Genomic DNA, 22,500 nt, shown 5'->3' on the forward strand with positions numbered 1-22,500 from the left:
TTATGAGGAAACCTCTTTTTTTTTTCTTTTACCCTTTTTCACTCGAGATGGGGGCTGTGAGTTCGCAGGTGTCGTCCAGCCTATCCAGTCGGATAATTAGCTCTGGATATTTTCTACCCTGTTCTCTTGGCTCCAGGTATCAATTTCTTGAATTCTGTAAGTGAACAGGGGGATGAGGAGGGTGAGGGGAGAAAACGAACATTTTAATAAAAATCAAGGGATCTGAAACTTTTACGTTATAATGAATGAGTTGGGAGAAGGGGGGTATAGTTACTACATTTAAGGTGTTTAATTTTTTGCCAAAATTCCCGTGGATGGGAACTCTGTTGTATTCTACTTTTCTTTTTTTTTTTTACTAAATCGGTCCAATATTTTGTCGGTTGTTATCAAGACTATCGATGACGTGTCTTCTTAGAACACATAAGTCCCATCGAACATGGGTTTTAAATTTGTTTAAATTTTGAGTAAAACGAAGAACAGGTCAGGAGACATTTTTTCCTTTCCGATGGCTGAAATGTTATGCAAGCTTTATACTGAGACCTGGGGATGGTGCTCAGCATAGTTGAGGTGATGGAAGCGAAGATGTAATTCTAATGCTCATCTACTGTTTGGAAATCCAGCCCATCAAATTTAAATTCAAAATTTTGATAATCAAATCTGGATGTAAACGATTCCAGTCTGCTTGTTTATACCGGAAAGATCGTCTTTCTTTGTTTAGTATTGGTGATGTTCGAAATTTTAATTATGATGGGTCTGTGGTCGAACCAACGTTCGGACCCGGGGTGAGGTGTGTGTGGTAGGGAAGAGCTGCCCTGTTCCGCAAACGAGATCAGGGCGGCACTTTCCTCTATTTGTGTATGAGGTGAAGAAGTCGGGTCCTCTGTAGTGAAGTCTTTTGATTTCAAAAAATAGAAAAGAGTTGCCTTCTGTGTGCATTGGTAGTGCTGTGGTGTAGTGTCGTGTGGGTAGCGTTGATATCTCCGGCAAAGAAGAGGGAGGGTTTTTATAATTGAATTTGTTGAAGTCTGCAAAAGGCAATTAGTATTTGGATTTATTTGGGAGTAGAAAGGATAATGGGGCCCTGTGGGGGGAATAACCTGACTGCCATGAAGTCAGGGTGGCTGAATGAGAGGGTGAGAAACTCATGTGATCCTGGATGCGAGGTCAGGAAGAGATCCTGTTAGCAGGACACAGTCCTGGGAATCGGCGGGCCCAAAATTTTCCCAAAACTTCCGCGCTGTCCCAAGCGCCTCCTAGAAGGGAGCACGGCACCCTCCAAGGGAAGAGGGAGCTCTTCCACGGCTTCGGGAACGCCTCGACGTCGATCTCGGAGCCGCTACTCTCGTCATCAAGGATGGTGTCATCAAATTTATGACGACGAGGCTGCAGGATGGGTTATCCTTTTGCTTGTTGGTGGTGAGATCTGTTTGCATTTGTGTTCAGTTTTTTTTGTAGTTAAGTGTCTGTGCAAACTTCTTTTGTATTTCGTTGTGGTGCTGGTTGCAAAACGAGGTGTCTTTTTTGTGGGAAAAATGAGGCTCTGGGTTAGTGTTTGTCACCTCAGTTGCTGTGGTTTTTGATGTGGCGTACTCAGGGATGTATAAATTGTCGTCTTCCAAGATCTCCTCTGGGACAACAATGCTAGGGAATTCGTTCTCTGTAACATGATACGGAAAATGTTTGGGAATTTCTTAGCATTGTATTTAGCAGCAATGAGAGCTACATGTAAGATTGCTTGTATTTTGGGTTTGTGTTAGGTGTGAATGTGTTGTTGAATTTGGGGGGGTGGAGGTAGAGCTGTCCTGGAGGTAGATGCAGGTCGTTTGGGTATGCTAGTTGGCAGGTAGTGTGGCAGCTGTTGTGGCATATGAGGGAGCAGTGTTTAGTTTTCCCTAAGATTATTTCGTTTTGGGTTTGAGTATTTCCTTCCGTTTGGGACAGGATCCGCTAACTGCAATGTGCGACCCTCGCAGTTGCAGCATTTGATGGTCTCCTAGCAAATTTTGGGGAAGTAGTGACCTTCGCCACCGCAACGGGAGCATTGTGTGTGTGTGTGTGTGTTGCATGTGTGTTTATTGTGTTCGTACCGGTAACAGTTAAGGCATTGTTCAATGGGAATAAAGCACTCTGGATCAATATTGTAGGTTGGAACCGATGTATCAAACATCACAATCCCCCATGTAAGAAGTTTTTTGGGCTTCCTCTGGGGGAGATACACGAATCTTAATGATTCGTGATTCGGGAGGCTTGTAAACGTCAAGGACAGTGACACCGTTCTTGGCAGATACTTCTTGGCTGATGGACTCACACAATCGGGTGAGGATCGTCCTGTCGATCTTTATAGCCACGACCGTGCATTTTGCCTTCGTTTTGGGAGAAGGGGACAGGAGTAAAGCCTTGACCTTTAACTTCCTTTGGCCTTCGGTCGAGAGGAATGGGGGGCCCGTTCAGGTTTGGCTGCTATCATCTTGAAAACCATTGTATATCTTAAAAAGGTGTGTGACTGCCATCTCAGTAATGTGAAAATCTTCTGGAGAGCCACCCACGGAGATGGGCTCTCCAGCATATAACAATTTATGACAAGTCCCCCTGGTCATGCCATAGCATGGGTGATATGAACTGTGCTATTTAGACAGAACGGGGGCAAGGGACTTAAGGCATCGAAAGGAGGGGGTTTACCCGCCTATTAATTTCCTATAGGATGTTTTTTAAAGTGGGGAGTCATGAGATGGTCTGCCATACCAGTCCCTAGCAAAGGATGGCAACTCACTGGCACCATAAGAAAAGGCACGCTAAGGCCCCCCAGACACACCCTCCCCCCGTGGGCAGTCCTTTTCTTCCCTGTGGGAGGTAAAAGGGTTTTGCTCATGTCTGGCATGAGCTCTAAGATGGAGTCCAGTTCACCAGAGGATGCGAAGCAAATTATCCTAATACGGAAAAAAAAATGTATAGTAAAGAGTAGATACAGGGCACAAAGCTAATTGCAAGCAATTAGAATCGCGGCAAAAAATATAAGGTGAGCGCTATACAGCAAGGGCATTTTGCAAGAGCCAAGGTCGAGCTTGCTGTGGAGGAGTCAAAAACACTCTCTTTAGCCTATTGCACCAAAATCCTTTGGGGCCTAGCGGTCCTGAAAGCCCGTCTATCATTCACTTCTTAATTTTGGTGAGCACTTCGTGATGAGCTCCACACATGGTAGAACCAGGGTCATGTTCTTTGCTGATTTGGTTCCTGCCAATCATAGCAAAGCTCTCCAGACTTGACCGGAGAGTATACAAACGCGGCTGGCTCATTTAAGTCTAGAATCACACATTCATTGCTAAGCTCTGACCGCTGAACACCCTTGTAAGCTCCCCCAAGGGTTAATTTGACTAACTTTGTGTTTAACCACACTGGTCAAATTTACCCATGAGTCTATCAGCCTCCTAAAGCCACTGCCTACCAGCACCATTGCCTGCCCTTTCCCGAATCGTTTCTGCAGACGGAAACAGTTCTCTTCTGCCATGTCAGCTCTTCTATCACCAAATATCGGGATACTTTTTACAAAACTCTCACCTGAACTCATAAACAATTCCAAGTACAACACCTACGAACTCCTCAAGGAAGCAATCCTGCAGCGAGCAGCAACCCTTTCCCCCTGAAATGCATGGGATGGCCGTACTCCCTCGGAAATACTCTATACATCAAAAAGTAAACCTCGCCTGTGCCAACACACACCTGCCTCACAATATCCTGCACTAAATGTTCTTCCTGCGTCTGCCAGCAGCGGGTCAAACCGTGCTTCTAGCATCAGAACTCCCTTCAAACAATAGTCTCAAAAGCTGATGAAATCCTGGATATACAGAACACCGCACAAGTTTCAAAATATTACACACTACCCCGTCTTTAACCTTGGGAGTCCATCGCGACACAGCTCGCTGAACTCACAACTGCCATTCAACGGCTCGTAATCCAGACCCTTCCCAGGTTCCGCCACCGCAATTCCGCATCGCCTTGTGCCAACTTTTGACCCTGGACGAGACTATGTGTCTGAGTACCATCAAAAACTACAGCCGCCGCCACTCCCCGACTCCAGATAGCTACTCTTTCTATCATTCCAAAATTCGGCATCCGAGCGGTCGTGTGCGAACCCCCTTGCTCCTGGGCAGGAAAGGGGCACCGCAGGAACTAATAGCACCAGTCTCCAGTCTCTCACAGCCCCAGATGGTGCCTACTCTATGTCCACTACAACTCCTACTTACGGTTTCTGGTAGACACAGGAACAGAAGTCAGCCTTATCCCCGCTTCCCACAAAGACAGGCACTTTTTGGATTACATGGAAACTTGCCTTTTTTATTTTAAAATTTCCTTGCTGAAAAGAACTTTTGCTGTTTAAACTGTTCTCTAACAATGTAATATTTTGGATATTTTTGTACAGGCACATGGGGTCCACAAGGAAGTGTCCAGTCACCAACATGTCTATACATGATAAATGATATCTTACCACTTCCCCCTCGGATTCTTAAATACTCATGTATGTCGATTCAAATTCAAATTCAAATTCAAATTCAAAAAGCTTTTTTCATGAATATGGTACATAGATATCATATTCCCCAAAACAACACCCCCAGAGTGTATAAAAAACAAGCAAATTGAAAAAATGAAAGAAAGAAAAAAAAAGGACAAAAGATTAAGATTTTATTAAAAACATAGAAACTTAATAAAACATAAAATTCAAGCAGTACACAAATGAACCAGCAATGTGTCAATTTCTTGCGCTGACATGCCACATTGCATTGATCCTTCACGACATTCCAGTAGTTCCTTAATCATTGTCGGTCTCCAGTCACGGCTTACGACTCTCTGCTTGAACATTGTTTTGATTCTACTAGCATTATGACTAAAATGCACATGAATGTTTAGATCGAGTTTTTCTAATATATTATAGATATTCGTACACATGTATGATTGCAGTGACATTAGACAATTTCGATAAAAGAAAGAAATATAATTACTTTCATGGTTGATGCCATTCATGAAAAAAACAAGCATTCTATCTTCAGCACTCTTAGAATTGATAAGGGATGGTAGAAGAACATTGTGAGTCCTTGTAGGAAGATCAAGTAAATACGTGACACCAATTCTCCAGGATTTACACAGTGACATAAATTGCCCAGATGAGAGATTTATTAGCTGGCATTGAACTAGAACATTGAACATTGAAAAGCATACATTTGGTTGCATAGCTAAGATGAACAAATTCACGTTTTATGCAATTGCTTCTCACCTTCAGATCTTTCGAAATATTGTCACATTTTATATAATCACCTCTTGAGGATAACCAATGTCCGAGATGTTTTTCAGTTTCCCCCATTGACAGAGGTGCGTTTCCAATAAAGAGAGGCGATAGTTCTAAATTATCACTGAATAGAATTGTTTTGCATTTCAAAGGATTAAAAATTAGATCAAATTCATCCGCATAAGTAGCACACTTATCCAAAAGTTTCTGCATAGCATATTTAGTAGGACTCAATAGAATAATATCATCGGCATACACAAACACAGAAGCACATTTATCTCCCATATAGCAACCAAAATTGGATATAATCAAATCCTCAATAAGAGGGTCAGTGTACAGAGTAAATAATAATGGGGACATCACGCCACCTTGCTTCACACCATTATTAACACTGAAATTCTCGGAGATTGCATCTTTACAGCTTATGCAATACATTGCATTCAGGTACATATTAATTAGTAGTCGAATAACCAGGGGGCACATGCTTTTGTATAACAGTAGTTTAAATAATTTATCAAAACGAACCAAATCAAGCGCTTTGGAACAATCTAGTAGCGTAACATATACATCACTCCCGTTCTTTCGGTAATACTGGATAGTCTCTATCACCATGAATGTGCACATTGTAGTAGAGGATTTAGATTTGTACGCAAACTGTTGATCAGACGATCTGAATACATCAGGAAAACTTGCTATAATTATATAATCTAATATTTTAGCAAAGGAGCCATTGGGTGCAATTGCTCTATAGTTATCCGAGTGGTTGCTTAACTTCCTTTTATCCTTTATTATTGGTTTTATAGTCGTGTTTGTTATTGCATCATTTGAGAAGCCGTGTTTTAACATTATAGTAAATAGCACTGCCATCAGTACATGTAGTCTATGGGATCCATGTATAAAACAGTCAGATATGAGAGATGTTTTATCATGAAACTGACCTAATTCTAATTTCTCGATAGCATCTGCAACTTGACGAGTAGTGATGCTGTGTAAGTGCTGCTTTCGAGTGTCATTCGTCCTATTACACTAGCACGTGATGTGTTCATTTACTTCCAATACTAATCCCCCTAACTCAACATCTCTAGGTACCGTGTTATACAGTGTCTCATATTTATCTTTAAAAATATTACATGCATTGATGCCACATTTACCATCTATCACGTTGTTGGCTGTTTTAGTACTCGGTTTTAATTTATTAATATTCTTCCAAAACTGATTATGATTGGAGTTACTTAATGACTGTGCCACCTTTTCCCTGATTATTTTGTCTTTGTTTGTTTTTATTGCCTTAATCGCCTTATGATAATCGGCACGCGTTCGTCTTCTCATGTACGCAACCCAACCTACAGAGGGACGTCTCTGCTCTACCCATCTCATGTGCCAGAACATGGCTGTCCGCCTCTGTTCACGAACATGATCGTTCCATCCCGTCGATGACTGTACATAACATTCCAGCATAAATGCAGCATTCTCGGCAAATCACTGGATGTTTCATAACTGGGGTCTTCAGTGGGATTTTAAATTCCCCACAAGAAAGAGTATTTATTTATTGTTTATTGATTAATTATTATTGTTATTATTACCTTTTTATTTATTATTATTATTATTACTTTTTTTTTACACAGGAAAATGCTGAACAGCAGGCTAACTCTACATAATCACCCAATACCTATTCAAAATTCTGCTAATTATCTTGGTCTACTCTTTGACCGTAGACAAAGAGTAGACTACACTAGTCAGTTAAAAAATAAATGTCAAAGAGCACTTATTTTACTAAACTACATTGCAGGAAATATATGGGGAGTTGATAGAAAGTCGTTATCAATGACATATAAAGCCCTAATCAGGTCTAAAGTAGATTATGGGTCAATTGTTCGGCAGCGAACTCAAATCTGAAAGGTTTGAATGGTGCGCATATGTGTCTTGGAATCATGAAATGCAATCGGATCGAGTGTCTTAAGTGGAGTCAGGATTACCTCCTCTCCGACTCCGCAAAGGTGGTTCGAAGTCCGAGCCATTCTAGCAGAAATGAAGGCATCGGGCCCTTTTCCACGTGAATCCACAACAATGATCTCTACCACTGATACCCTAGTTATAGCATAGCACCATGGGAAACTCCCAATTTCACCATTATGGAAGCCTGGCTTTCATCAGCTAAGGCCAGAGGTTCAGAGAGATCATTATTAAACTTATATATATATATATATATATATATATATATATATATATATATATATATATATATATATATACTGAAGGCTCCAAAGCAAATGAGTGTGGGTGCAGGTGTATGGATGATTGAATGGCAAGTGGGATTCAGACTGCTGAATCATACATCGATATTTCTTGCTGAATTTTTTTCTATTGATACAGCTTTAGACTTTGCGCTATCGATGACCCACATGATCCATTAAGTTTAATTAAAGCCATCAGATCATTAGAAACCACAAAAAATGAACTGGGCAATACTATTTGTGAGCTACATAATGCCAACAAATTATTCAAGCTATTAAGGGTACCAGGCCACTCTGGTATCCATGACAAAGAGCAGGCTGCCAAATTAGCCGGGTCAGTTGGTGATCTACACTTTAACATAAATCGTACAGATCTCAGGAGTTTTGTGTCTCGCAAAAACAAAAGTTGAGCGGACCAACCAAGACATAAACAATAAATAGAACAATGATAGAAAAGTGGGACACAGCCCACAGGATAGTCGTAAAGAAGAGGTGTTGACGCTCCTGAGAGTCAACGCCACAAGACTAACCCACCTATCTCCATATTTAGAAGAGATTTTCCCCACAGTGCCCCAATTGTACAAATCACCTTTCAATATCCCATATCCTAATAACATATCATCAATACAATAAGCAGATCCTTAAAAAAAATCAAAACATCATTTTTTTTATGAAATTACGAAAAAAAACATAAAGTAATCGCAATTCTGAGACAAAAATTTATGACCTTATCCAGATTGAAACAACGAATATTATTAATTGGCTTAATAACCTTGGCCACATACCACTGGTTTATATCCAGCAAATCCAACAAAGAAGAAAAACAGGCAAAGGAGTCCAGCCATCGAACTGTGCAGCTCACACACTAACCTAGCTACTAATAAGCTGTGACTCGAGAATTTATTATAGAAAACATCATTCTAATATCTGACTAACCTAGATGACTGTATGCATAATTCTAAGCTAAAATACTTTAAGAATCTATACATAATTATAATGAGCTGGATATACTTAAGAACACGAAGTATCATAATATATGGAAGTAAAATCTAAATGCATCAAAATTTATCATGGATTATTCCCCCTAGACTAAACTAAATCTTAATTAATTACAACCATAATAATTGTGGGCCTGTTTAGGATATGTGTGTGTGTGTGTGTGTGTGTGTGTGTGTGTGTGTGTGCGCGCGCGCATAGTCACATAAATAGGCAGATATGTGCATTCATATATATATATATATATATATATATATATATATATATATATATATATATATATATATATATATATACACACATACATACAAATATATGTACAAATATATATAAATACATCTATCTATCTATCTGTTTATCTACGTATTTATCTATCTATATCTATCTATCTATATATCTAATCCCATCTGTCAACACACACACACACACACACACACACACACACACACACACACACACACACACACACACACACACACACAACACACACACACACACATACACACATACACACACACACACACACACACATACACACACATACACACACACATACACGCTCATATATATACATATATTTAATATATAATATATATATATATTGCTACGCCAGTGGGTCTTTGTATCTGTGCGAAACATGTGTTAACATGAAAAGGATGACCTGGGCATGTGTTAACATGAAGGGACCTGGGCAAACATGAGCAACTGGCTGTAAGCGGAGGAGCGGAGGAACAAGCCAAGAAGGAGACGGAGTAGGGTGCTGCTCCTGTCAAGACCTCGTGTGTGCCCTTTTGACCTGATAAACTTTGTGTTGCCCTGTTATAAGCTGTATCGTGCAGTGTGACATGCTGGTTTCCCCCTGTATTGTGCCTATAGAAAAGTGTACGGGTAAATAACTTGTGTAAAGGAAAGACTGTCATTTTGTGTTTATTTTATGCCCTGCCTCGCCACTTGACGTTTCCCCTCGTGGTGTTCTGGGACGCTGTGGTGCTCGGTGCCTCTTGGAACTGTTCAGTGTTCACGACCCTGTGGATTACACGCCATCTGCCTAGCCTGCTTTGTGTTGGTGGCAGAGAGACGAGGCGGTCGGCGTAACAAATGGTGTCAGGAGTGGGATTTGTGATATTTGATCAGTGAGATCGCCGATTTATCATTTCGTCCAAAGATGGCGGCAGCCATGAGGGAGAGGAGGCTATGACTGAGGCAGGCACGAGTGAGGTGAAGCCGAGCCAAATGGACCTGATCACTGCCATGCTGGCTGGTATGAGGGAGGAAATGGCACAAAAGGCAGAAGAGCAGGCACAGAGGGCACGCGAGCAGGCGCACCATCTCGTCGAGATGCAGGCAAGGAAGGCAGAGGAACAGTTCTGCCAACTTGTTGAGGTGCTACAGAGCAATCTTGCATCTGTGAAGATGGAAACTCAGCAGTACACCGACAAGGCCTGCAACAGCGTGAAGAGTGAACTGATGGAGGAGGTGCAGACTCTGAAGGGCGAGGTTCAGGGCCTGAGGGAGGAAGTGAAGGCGGAAAGGCGGTGTGAGGTTTTCAACCTCCCCCCCCGACCAACTCCTATCCCCCCCCCCTTTCCTTGCCCCGATCCTCCTATCCTTCATACCCTTATTCGCACCCTCTTCCTTCCCCTCACTTTTTCCCTTCCCTCTACTTCCACTGTAGTTTCTCCCTCTTCTACTCGTTTTCCTCGCTTGTTCTACCTTTTATGTCTATCCCTATACTATCCTGCCTCTATCCTATCCCTATCCTGCCCTGTATCCTGCCGCATTTCCCCTCGTACCCCTCTTATTCGCACCCTCTTCTTGTTCCTTCTTCCTTCTACTTCTGCACTGATTTCCCCCTTTTCCATTCCTTTTTCCCGTTTGCCCTACCTCTTACCATTAACCCTATCCTCTCCTGCTCCCATCCTACCCCTATCCTACCCAGCATCCTACCGTAATCCACAGGGCGAGTCGAGCACAGCCGGACCACTTCCCTCTGCCAGCCTCATTTTTAACATTATTTTTATCTATGTTTTATGCTGGCTTTAATTACACGCATTTTACGTTATTTTACACCTTTTTGTACTTTTTTTAATAAAACTTTTATTGATCCTTCCGTTATCCATATTCTTTTTACGATGTTTTACATGATGTGCGGATAACGGAACATCCACATCTGCTGCGAATGGATCTTTCTTTTACCTCTTTTTTTATCTCTTGTATTTTAAGTTCAGTTTTATTTTTCAATGGTCTATTTTTACTTATTCAATTCTTTTAATCTCTCTTTTACAGTGAGAGAAAGAAACTTATTTTATTATTTTTATTAATGAATCGCAGCAGACTGTTTTACGTATTTTTTTATGATAATGGTAATTTTCTCATTTATTTTGCTGATTGTTTTAGTGATTTTATTTATGATTTTATCTTTTGTATGTTTTCTTTTATTATAATATTTCCTTTTTATTATTTTACAATTTTTTGTGCTACGCTTCCGTCCGCGGAAGTTAATGTAACCCCCCTGTTTTTGTTAAATAAATGAAGTGGATACTCTGACTGTGTTGTGACTACCCTTTGGATTTACCTGTCTGGATTCTACACCGTGGATGTTGAAACAAGGTTGTACTGCCCCTTTTACTTGCCCAGGTGTATTAATGCTGGACGTGCCTATTTGTTATTTTACTATTTTACATACTGTGAACCATGTGTGCTTCTTCGACTTTTACTTTTTACTTTCTCTGAATTTTACTTCTTTTACCTTGTTCTTTTACTTGTTACTTTTATTCTTACTCGCCTTTTATTGCAGCTTTTGCTTCAGCTTTTACTTTTTCCCTCATTTTACCTTTTACTTGTTTTATCGTAAATGTTAGTTCTTTTTACTGTTTTTAAGCCCCTCTGGCATGCTTTACAGTTTTTCTTAAGCCCTTCTGGCGTATTTTTACTCATTTTTAAGCCCTTCTGGCAATTGTCTTTTACTTATTAACTTGCTTTACTTTGGTGCCTTCTGCACGGTTCTTTTTGTTCATTTTAGGATTATTTTTTTGTATTTTTATCATGCATCTTCGTATTGGTCACGCTCCTGGTAGGCCTGCATCTCCGGGGATTGTTTTGCTTGTGAGGTCGTGTGGGTTCTGAGCCTTCAGCTTAGTCCCCTCACCCCCTTTTTCGAGGAACGAACGGGGCCCCTCCTTTTCCTTGGCCCCTAAGCCTGAAGCCTCCCGCCTCACGGGTGGCCTCTTTTGGGTATCGATACCCAGTACTATGTGTTGGTACTGGGTATCGCTTTAATTAACTATGAAGAATCGATGTATCAGAAGCGCTTTGGATAATTTTCAAGTATTAACGTATCGGCACCGTCTTAGGGAATTTTGTGTATCGATGCCTATCACTTTATATATATATATATATGTATATATATATATATATATATATATATATATATATATATATATATTTATATATAATGGGTTATAGATGAGTCCCGTGGGAAACAAATTCGTATACGGAAGAGGAAAACCAACGCGGCTGAGAAGAATTTCATTGTGCAATTGTAAACGTTTCAGAGATGTCGTCTCCATCATCAGTACTACAACAAAAACAGGAAAAATAAATTCTAATACATACACAATAATAATAATAAAATAAAAATAAAAAAACATGAATCAACAAATAGACACAGACAAAAAGGGCAGCGTAGCAATTAACAGGCACTAACATAAAAAAGCAACTAACAAACAAACAAACAAAAAAGTGGTTGGTAGTTTACATGGTAAACAGGGTGGTTGCAGTGGAAGTATTGTTTAGCTGTGGTTTCATAGGATGTGTAATGATTCTGCTATGATCAGGTCAAATCTGTTAAGGTGGGAATTCAAGATTTTGAAATCAGTATTGTTAAAAGGGTGATTGTGGTGGTGAGCACTCTCACCTCCACAATCACCCTTTTAACAATACTGATTTCAAAATCTTAACTCTCCACCTTAACAGATCATCATAGCAGAATCACTCCACACCATAACTATACTGCAACCACCCTGTTTTCCATGTAAACTACCAACCACCCATTAAGTGGTTAGTACCTGTTACTTGCTACACTGCCTTTTTTTGTCCATAGCCATTTGTTGATTTTTCGGGTTTTTTATTTTGTATTATTATTATTACTATTATTATTACTATTACTATTATTATTATTATTATTATTATTATTATTATTATCATTATTATCATTATTATTATTATTATTATTATTATTATTATTGTGTATGTATTAGAATTAATTTTCGCTGTTGATGTTGTAGCACTGTTGATGGAGATTGCATCTCCAAAACGTTTGCAATTGCATAATGAAGTTCTCTGCATTGGTTTTTCTCTTCTTTATATATATATATATATATATATATATATATATATATATATATATATATATATATATATATATATATATATATGTATAGCTGCGTGTCTTCAAGGCCTTGATACTGCCAGTTTTGCTCTATGGAAGTGAAACCTGGATGCTATCCAGTGTTTGGAGTCTCGCCTTGATGCCTTTTCTAACAAGTCCCTTCGCCGGATCATGGGGTACAGTTGGCAGGACCACGTGTCCAACCGGCGGTTACACCGTTTAACTGGCATGGGACCTGTTACTTGCATAATCCGGGATCGCCAACTCAGGCTATATGGCCACCTAGCTCACTTCCCTATGGACGACCCTGCCCATCAGGTTGTCTCTCTGCGAGACAACCCTGGGAGGAGGAAACCTGTGGGACGACCTAGGAGATCATGGCTTGGGCAGCTCGACGAGACCTGTCGCAAGGAATTAGAGATGGGCCGTGTGCCTGCCTGGAGACTCGCCTCGAGGGATCCTCGTGGCTGGAAGCGAAGGGTGGATGTGGCCATGCGCCCCCATCGGCGTTAGCCCCTTGATGATGATGATGATATATGTATGTATGTATGTAAGTATATACTTACTGTGTGTATGTGTATGTGTATATATATATATATATATATATATATATATATATATACTATATATGTATACATGTGTGTGTGTGTGTGTGTAATTCCATGCAAGTGCACACACAAATCAGCCAGTCTACTACTTGATGTCAACATGGTGCTAAGTAGTTCTTCAAACACCACGTCGGTGATTACACGAATATGATTGTCCTTGACAGGACGTTCAACTGCACCCTGGGGTTCAAGGATAGTACCCTACGAGCTTTCGTGCCAGGATTACGGTAAAGGTGCTGGCGGCAGCGTAATGGTTTCTGCAGAAGACGTTTGTAGATGCAACCTGTTAGTTCATGGCAGATACAGAATATGTCTGGGGGAAGTTTAATAATACTGGTTAAATGATTAGATTGGGGGCCTTTACTTTACTTATTTTATGGCTCCTAACCACAACCTAAATATTGGGATGCCACGGCTGATCATCCGAATGATTAATCCGTTTTATGAATAATATATATATATATATATATATATATATATATATATATATATATATATATATATTTATTTATTTATTTATTTATAAGTGTGTGTGTACATAAACACACATACACAAAATTATATATGTAAATATATATATGAAAAATAGAATAATGCAATGCTGCATTGATATAGATATATAACAATCCACCCTGCTCAGGTCTCTAACCTAGGTCACTCTTGCTATGAAACCGGAGAACCAGCACTAAACCAACCATGCCACACGACCCACTAAAAGGAGTGTGTAACTAAGATCTAACTAGCTCCATTTGATATTACCTATCTACTCATACATGAGTAATGATAGCGAGGTTTTACACTCGGTGGGATTTGATTTAGAAATAAGTTAGATGTACTGAGGTGTGTATATATAGGAAAGATGGAATAAAGCAATACCGCATTGATATAGATATATAACAATTCTCCCTAACCAGGTCTCTAACCTAGGTCACCCAGGGTATGAAACTGCAGGGCCATTACTAAACCAACCTTGCCACACGACTCACTGAAAGGAATGTGCAACTAAGATATAACTAGCTCCATAGACATTACATATCTACTCATACATGAGTAATGATTGTGAGATTTTACACACACTCCCCATAGGCACTCAGTGGAAATTGATTTAGAAATTCGTAACCGAAGTCAGATATACTAAGGTGTATATATATGAAATATGGAATAATGCAATGCCGCATTGTTATAGATAAATAACAATTAAATAACAGTTCTCGAACCTAGGTCACCCCGGTATGAAACCAGAGAGCCAGTACTAAACCAACCATACCACATGGCCCAGTAAAAGGAGTGTGAAACTAGGATCTAACTAGCTCCAAAGACATTACCTTTATACTCATACATGAGTAATGAAAGCGAGGTTTTACACACACTCCCCATGGGCACTCGGTGGAAATTGATTTAGAAATTCGAAACAGACAGATGTACGGATTTAGTACTGGCCCTCCGGTTTCCTACCCGGGGTGACCTAGATTCAAGACTGGTCAGGGAGGATTGTTTTATATCATACACACACACACACACATTAGCCGTCTTTAGTAGAGGGTATCGGCAATGAATGTACTCCGCATTTCCAAACCTGAAACCAAAACCTGAAATTCATTGCAAGAAGCCCACCATGTATCTGAATATGTAATATGGCTTAGATAGCAATGAGCATACATGAGTAATGAATTTTAAATGAAAGCTAAGAGCAAGGTCAAAATAAGTATATAGACTTTGAAGAAGAGATCCCTCCTTCATTGCGAAAATGAAAACTGATACAATTTTAGCGAAAATAAGACCGCAGGAAAATGTAACTGCTGGACAGATTATTTACTTTATGCTCTCAGTGCTCGCTATACAGAGATAAAAAGAATTGCCCTGTCCTTTCTTCCATAAAAAGAGCATATGTAATATGGCATAACTCTCTTGAGAACCAGAGTAAGAGAGAGAGAGAGAGAGAGAGACAGAGAGAGAGACAGAGAGAGAGAGCGAGAGAGAGAGAGAGTGTGTGTGTGTGTGTGTGTCTTGAGCGGTTGTTGTTATATTTGAACTTTGTAAAATGAAGTGATAGATTTTTTTTTGTCACCCTAATTCGCCATGTACCTGACGTTTATTTTTTTTCTGTATATGTATATATATATATATATATATATATATATCATCATCATTTAACGGTAGGTTCATGTCTGAGCCGCCGTGGTCACAGCATGATACTCAATTGCAGTTTTCACGTTGTGATGCTCTTGGAGTGAGTACGTGGTAGGGTCCCCAGTTCCTTTCCACGAAGAGTGCCGGTGTTACCTTTTTAGGTAATCATTCTCTCTTATTTTATCTCTCTTATTTTATCCGGGCTTGGGACCAGCACTGACTTGAGCTGGCTTGGCCACCCAGTGGCTAGGTAGGCAATCAAGGTGAAGTTCCTTGCCCAAGGGAACAACGCGCCGGCCGCTGACTCGAACCCTCGAACTCAGATTGCCGTCGTGACAGTCTTGAGTCCGACGCTCTAACCATTCGGCCACCGCGGCCTTGACGATCATGGGCTTCCATGATTTTCTTGGCAATTTAGAGCGGTGGTTTTGCCATTGCCTTCCGCCCGGTGTTTTTTTTTTTTTTTTTTTTTTTTTTTTTTTTTTTTTTTTTTTTTTTTTTTTCGAGTCACCATCTCTATTTACCCGGCACTGACTTGGGCTGACTTGGTCCCCCAGTGGCTAGGCAGGCAATCGAGGTGAAGTTCCTTGCCTAAGGGAAACAACGCGTCGGCCGGTGACTCGAACCCTCGAACTCAGATTGCCGTCGTGACAGTCTAGAGTCCGACGCTCTAACCATTCGGCCACCGCGGCCCCATATATATATATATATATATATATATATATATATATATATATATATATATATATATATATATATATATATATACACACATATACAAGTACGACGATTCCACACACACACACACACCACACACACACCACACAAATATAATATTATATATATATATATATATATATATATATATATATATATATATATATATATATATATTATATATATATATATATATATGAGACTGCCGCGATGGTCCAGTGGCTAGAGGACTGGACTCAGACCCTCATGGTCCCGAGTTCACAGCGAGAAAACGACATATCATCCTAATAAGTCAAATGCAGGTGTCGTAGGGGAAGCAGCCGCCGTGGCACAAGTGCTGGCGTGCCGAACCGCGGTTGATTATGTGCACCCAATCAGGCAAGGGTGGTACTGCCAAATAACTTCTCAATAGTAAATTGAGAGAGGCTGTGAGCGACACGGGAGATGGACTTAAGGCGGATAATGAAAGTGGCCTTGGCTTTTGGCTTTATTCGCTACAAGGTGAGTGGATGCAAGCTGAGCTCCTTCAGCGGCTACATCCTGAGCGGCGCTTGCTTCCGCGGCTGGAGTGTCAGGTTTATCAGCCCGTGACAGGGAGGCGAGTCGCTGGGCTTGTCGGGGGGAAAGTAGGTCACCTGGGGAAAGTCCGGGGGAAAAACCAGGATCAGGAGTGGAAGGTGTGAAGTGGTGTTTCTGTGATAAGGTGTACTCAGGAGGCAGCGACGGGAAAGGCCCAGCAACCCTTTTTTCACCCCGGGAAATGTGTGAGACCACCTCCGGATGTTGTTTTAAAAATTATATATATATTATATATATATATATATTATATTTTAATGTGTGAGGCCGCGGTGGCCGATCGTTAGGATGGACTCAGACTGTCACGACGGCGTTGAGTTCGGGGGTTGAGTCACGAGGGCGCGTTTTTCCCTTTGGGCAAGGAAACTTCACCTCGTGCTACCAAGAAAACGACATATCCCTTGAGAATTAAAACGCATTGTCGTAGGGGATGTCACCACCGGGGCCAAAAAGAAAAAGGAAGGCTTTAAAAAAAAAAAAAAAAAAAAAAAAAAAAAAAAAAAAAAAAAAAAAAAAAAAAAAAAAAAAAAAAAAAAAATTATATATATTAAATATATATATATATATATATAATTAAAATATATATATATTAAAATAGATTTAATACGGGGATGAATTTTTTTTTAGGGGATGCCCCTTATGCATAGGCAACAGTGCAAGACTGGCGTGCGCTTTGTTATAGAAATCCAATCCCAAAAAAACCAGGGGGATTTATGGAAGCGCGCGCAACGCAAGAAATGGGGGGAGGTGGAGTGAGTGTGAGTTTATGGCTCCAAGTAATAATTCCCAGATAATTTTCACAAAGCAGGGTATTAAATATGCGACAGAGAGGGTGTTCCCCCTCTTTATTATTTTTGATTGACAAATATTTATGGAAAATTGTTTTTTTTTGGTTTACTTTTCAAGTTTAGAGTTTTTTTGCTTGCGTGTTGTGTGTGGTGTGTGGTTTGTGGTGTTGTGGTTGTTGTGGGTGTGTGTGTGTGGTGTGTGTTGTGTGTGGTGTGTGTGTGTGATGAGGTGTGCGTGTGGTGGTGGTGGGGTTTTGGGGTTTGTGTGGTGTGTGGGTGTGTGTGGGGGTGTGTGGTGTGCGTGTTTTGTGTGCGTGTGTGTGTGTTGGTGTGTGTGTGTGTCTTGTGCGTGTGTGGGGGGGGGAGTGTTTTGGGGTTTTGGTGTTTAACAAATGATTTTTCCCCTATTAATCTGTCTAGTTTCAAAATAGAGCCTAGGTACAAAAAGTAAATGTAGTTTCATTTTTTTAAGAATTTTTTTTTACAAAATAACAGGCAGACGTTTTGAAAAAAACGGGCTGTTTTTCATTATCGACTCACTTAAACTGGAATGACGAAAAAATTCTAATGCCAAAAATGTATTCATTTAAACCCAAAGAAGAAAAGCATAATCAGCGAAAGATACAGAGGAAGAGTTTTGACCTTTTCAGAATTATGAGTGGGTTTAAAAAAATTCATTATTATAAAGGGTTTTTTTCTTCAAAGGGGGAAAAATAATCATCTATCATAAAAAAATAAAATTATGGAGGTAATACTATAAGAAACCATGAAAAAAAAGGGGGAAGTTCACGCTTTCACCACCCATGCATAAGACTAAAATTTATGCCAGTTCCGTTTTTTTCCCCAAAAAGCATAGTAGGCAAGCGTAAAGATACCTATGCGCAGCCGACCAAAAAGATTTGGGGCCGAATTTAAAAAGGGAAATTGGGGGGGGTTTAAAAAATAAGAAAAAATATCGTAGAAGGGTTTAAAAAAAATTTTATAAGTAGGATTTGGGCCCCCCTTCGACCCTCGCTCCTAGGTTTGCCTCCCCCAACCCGGTGCCCTGAAGTACAAAAGTACTCTACGTTTTTGCGGAGGACGGAGCTTGTGGTCGTTTGTAGGAGAAAGGGTTTATTCGAAGTTATAGAAAAGGGGGTTTTTTTTGAGGGCGGGGAAAGGGCGGTGGCCCTCAGGGAGGATTGGGGGGTGCACCCCCCTTAGGTGTCAACTTTTTTCCTTTCGTTTTTCACAGGACCCAAAAATATTACAGCTAAATACCAACCTTTTTTGGCTGTATGATTACTAAAAAGGTACCCCCCGGGCACTCCCTGAAAGGGAAAACTGGGGACCCTACCACGTACTAAATTCCAAGGAGCATCACAACATGAAAATAAAATTTGAGTACATCTTGCCCACGGGGGCCCAGACAGAACCTCCCTTTAAAAAAAAAGATTTGGTTTAAGGGAATTACAAAGTAACCCCTTAAACGTGACTCCCTAAAAAAAGTTAAAAAAAGAGGAAAAATAATACTTATTTTTTTAAATACTGCTACAGTATATTCCAGTTTTTAAATTTCAATTATAGTTTGTGTGGTTATTACTTTCTAGATTTATATATCATAAACACGATTTCTAAACTTTAATAATTTTTCGTCGTTTCGCACTTTGAACGGATTTGTATATTTAATGAAAGTTTTCCTTTGTTGTGATTTTCCCCAACGCCACCCTCGATATTTTTTACCTCTTTTTTTTGCTCGCAACATAATTTAGAGAACAGTTTTTAAATGTAAATTTACTTAAAGCCCAATTCATTAAAACAAATAGATATAATAACTGCCATACTTGAATTCATTATAAGAATCAGATCCAAAAAAAAATGAATGACAGGAAAGGACTTGTGAACGCAAAATGCGACACAATGAAAAAAAGTTTCAATTTAAATTTTTTTTAGGATGGCAAATATTTTCGCTGCACATAGCTGGGCTTTTTTATATTCTTCCTGGGGTTTTTGATAAATGCAAATATTGAAAGACTGTGTGTGTGTGGCGTGTGGTTTTTGTGTGTGTGTGGGTGTGTGTGTGATGTGGTGTGTTTGTGTTGTGTTTGTGTTGTGTGGTTGGGGTGGTTTGGGGGGTTTTGGTGTGTGTGGTTTTTGTGTGTGGTTGGCGGCGTGGTGTGAGTGCATGTGGAGTGTGTGAGTTGGGGTGTGTGGGTTTTGGGTTTTGTGTGTGGTGTGTGTGTTTTGGGTGTGGTGTGTGTGTGTGTTTGTGGTGTTGTGTGTGTGTGTGGTGCGCGCATAACGGGCTCAGAACCCCATTACAAGGCTTTGAGAGTAGTGATATGGTATAAGGCTGACTCTTTTTTAATGAAGAGTACAACATAAGGGGAAAACACGAGAAATATTATGGGGAAAGCGGTGAGGCGGGGGGACGTGTCAGGCCACCCCCCGAGGGAAAAGGGTAGGTCGTGGGCGCGGAAAGAAATGGCTAAAAGGTCAATTCCGTATAAGGTTTAGGTCCCCTTGCTAAAAATTTGTATTGGGGTGTGTGTGTTGCGTGTGGGTGTGTGTGTGTGGGGTGTGTGGTGGTGTGTGTGTGTGTGTGTGGTGTGTGTGGGTGTGTGTGTGTGTGGTGTGTGTGTTTTGGGGCGCGTGTGATGTGCGGTTTAGTGTGGTGTGGTGGGGGTGTGTGTGTGGTGTGTGTGTTTTTGTGTGTTGTGTGTGGGTTGGTTTGTGTGTGTGTGTGTGTGTGTGTCTCCTGGAGACACATCTGAATCCAGTTTTTGGGGACCACACCCCGGATTCCAGGGGCAACCATATGTTAGGATTTGATCAGGGCCATAGCGGGTCCCGTAAGTCAATGAGCGGCTGTTATACCAAAAATTTCCTGCCTGTTCTCACCCCGTCCCCTTTCGAAACAGTCTGGTGCGCCCAAGAACGGTAGCCTACCTGTGGCTCCGTTGCTTGGGACCAAAGGGAATGAGTGAGCTAGTAGGCAAAGCTGTTTTTTTTTTTTTTTTTTTTTTTTTTTTTTTTTATACGCCACCTTTTACCCTTAAATTTTTTTGCCTAAAGTCCCTTCGGGAAAAATTCCTACGTAGAACTAATATTAAGAAAGTTGATGATAAAAGATAGTATTGATTAATAAAGAGTAACTCAATTTCCATACTTAAAAAAAAAAGTAATTAAATATAAATAACCCCCCAATCAAAATACCCAGTGTTTAGTCACAGATATATGTTTTTCTTTTTTTTTCTGAGGGCAGCCGAGACTTTATTGTTGAAAGGAAAAGCAATCAGCATAAAGCATATCAAAAAACTTTCAAAAGAAATAGTCCCTGGTCAAACGACGTTCTTGGAAACCAGGCTATCTACCGGAAACGCTTTTTGAAAAGGGAGATGTTGAAAGGGAAAAATGGTGGAATTTTCTTCGTTGCATCCGAAAAAGCTCCTTTCCCTACTGCGAAAATATGTTTATTAATATTTTTTTTTTGTTTTCCCATTAAAAAAAATTTAGTGGTTTCATTTAAGAAGTGGTGATTTTTTTAAAACCATATGTAAACAAATTTTAACGTAGGTGTCCCAACACGTTACGTAACTCAGTGTTTTTCATTTTTTTAGAGTCCGTGTCAAAGAGAATGGGTTTCGAAAAGAAAATGAGAATTATGAAATAAAAAATAAAATTTAAAATATAATATTATTATATATATAATATAATAAATAAAAATTATATATATATATATATTATAATATTAATAATTGCCCTGTCCTTTCTTCCCCAAAAAGAGGGGATAGTAAAAAGGGATCAACCTCTTGAGAACCCAAAAAGAGAGAGAGGGGAGAGAGAGGGGGGGAGAGAGGGGAGAGAGGGGAGAGAGAGAGAGGGAGAGGGGGAGAGAGAGAGAGGGGGAAAAAGAGAGAGAAGAGAGAAAAGGAAGGGGGGGAGGGAGGGAGAGAGAGGGAAGAGAGAGGAGAGAGGGTGAGAGGGAAAAGAGAGAGAGAGAGAGAGAGAAAAGAGAGAGAGCAAAAAAAAAAAAACAGATACAAAAGGAACTATTAACAACAAGCTAACAACTATTGTTGTACTTCCAATTAACATGAAAGTACATCGTAATAATTACTCACAGCCCAAGCTAACCCACATTAAAAGGTATGGGACAAGCCTCTTTTAATTTTTTATTGTTTCTCACTAGGGGTGGGTAAATTTTTGTGTATTGGAATAGGAAAGGCGTAAAAAGTATGAAAAGGTAACTGTGTATTGAGTAGATTATTTTAGTTTTTTAGTGACATTGAAAAGCGGATGTCTTTAAAATTTATTGACAGCGTGTGAAATTTAATGTATTTTCGCTCATATTCTGTGGTCCCCAAACGGGGGGGACGGATCCCAAAGTACCTGAGATAATGTGGATATTGTGATGAAAATGTAATAAAAATTTAAACGGTCAATCGAGAACTGGGTTCCCAAAACGTAGCTTCTCCCGGGGGCTATGGTCAAAAATTTAAGGCTTCAAATTTAAAAATTTTTAAAATCTTCTTTTTGGGAAATTTGCAAATATGATTTTGTTTTCAAAACAATTGGAACAACCTAAATTTTTGGTAAGGGAGGAAATCAGTCCTTCCTCGGGGTATACTAATGAAAAAAAATTATTATAGTAGTTTTTCTTTTCCAAAACGTACAAACAAAAAATATGTTGGAGGAATTTACCCTAAGTTTTTAACAAGATCCTTTACAGTTATTTAGTTTTCTAGAGTACAGTAAAAAGGATGTGTGAACGGAAAAAAAAGGAGGTTTTTTTGAAAGGTGC

Source organism: Penaeus monodon, chromosome 8, assembly GCF_015228065.2.
Source record: "Penaeus monodon isolate SGIC_2016 chromosome 8, NSTDA_Pmon_1, whole genome shotgun sequence".
Lineage (NCBI taxonomy): Eukaryota > Metazoa > Arthropoda > Malacostraca > Decapoda > Penaeidae > Penaeus > Penaeus monodon.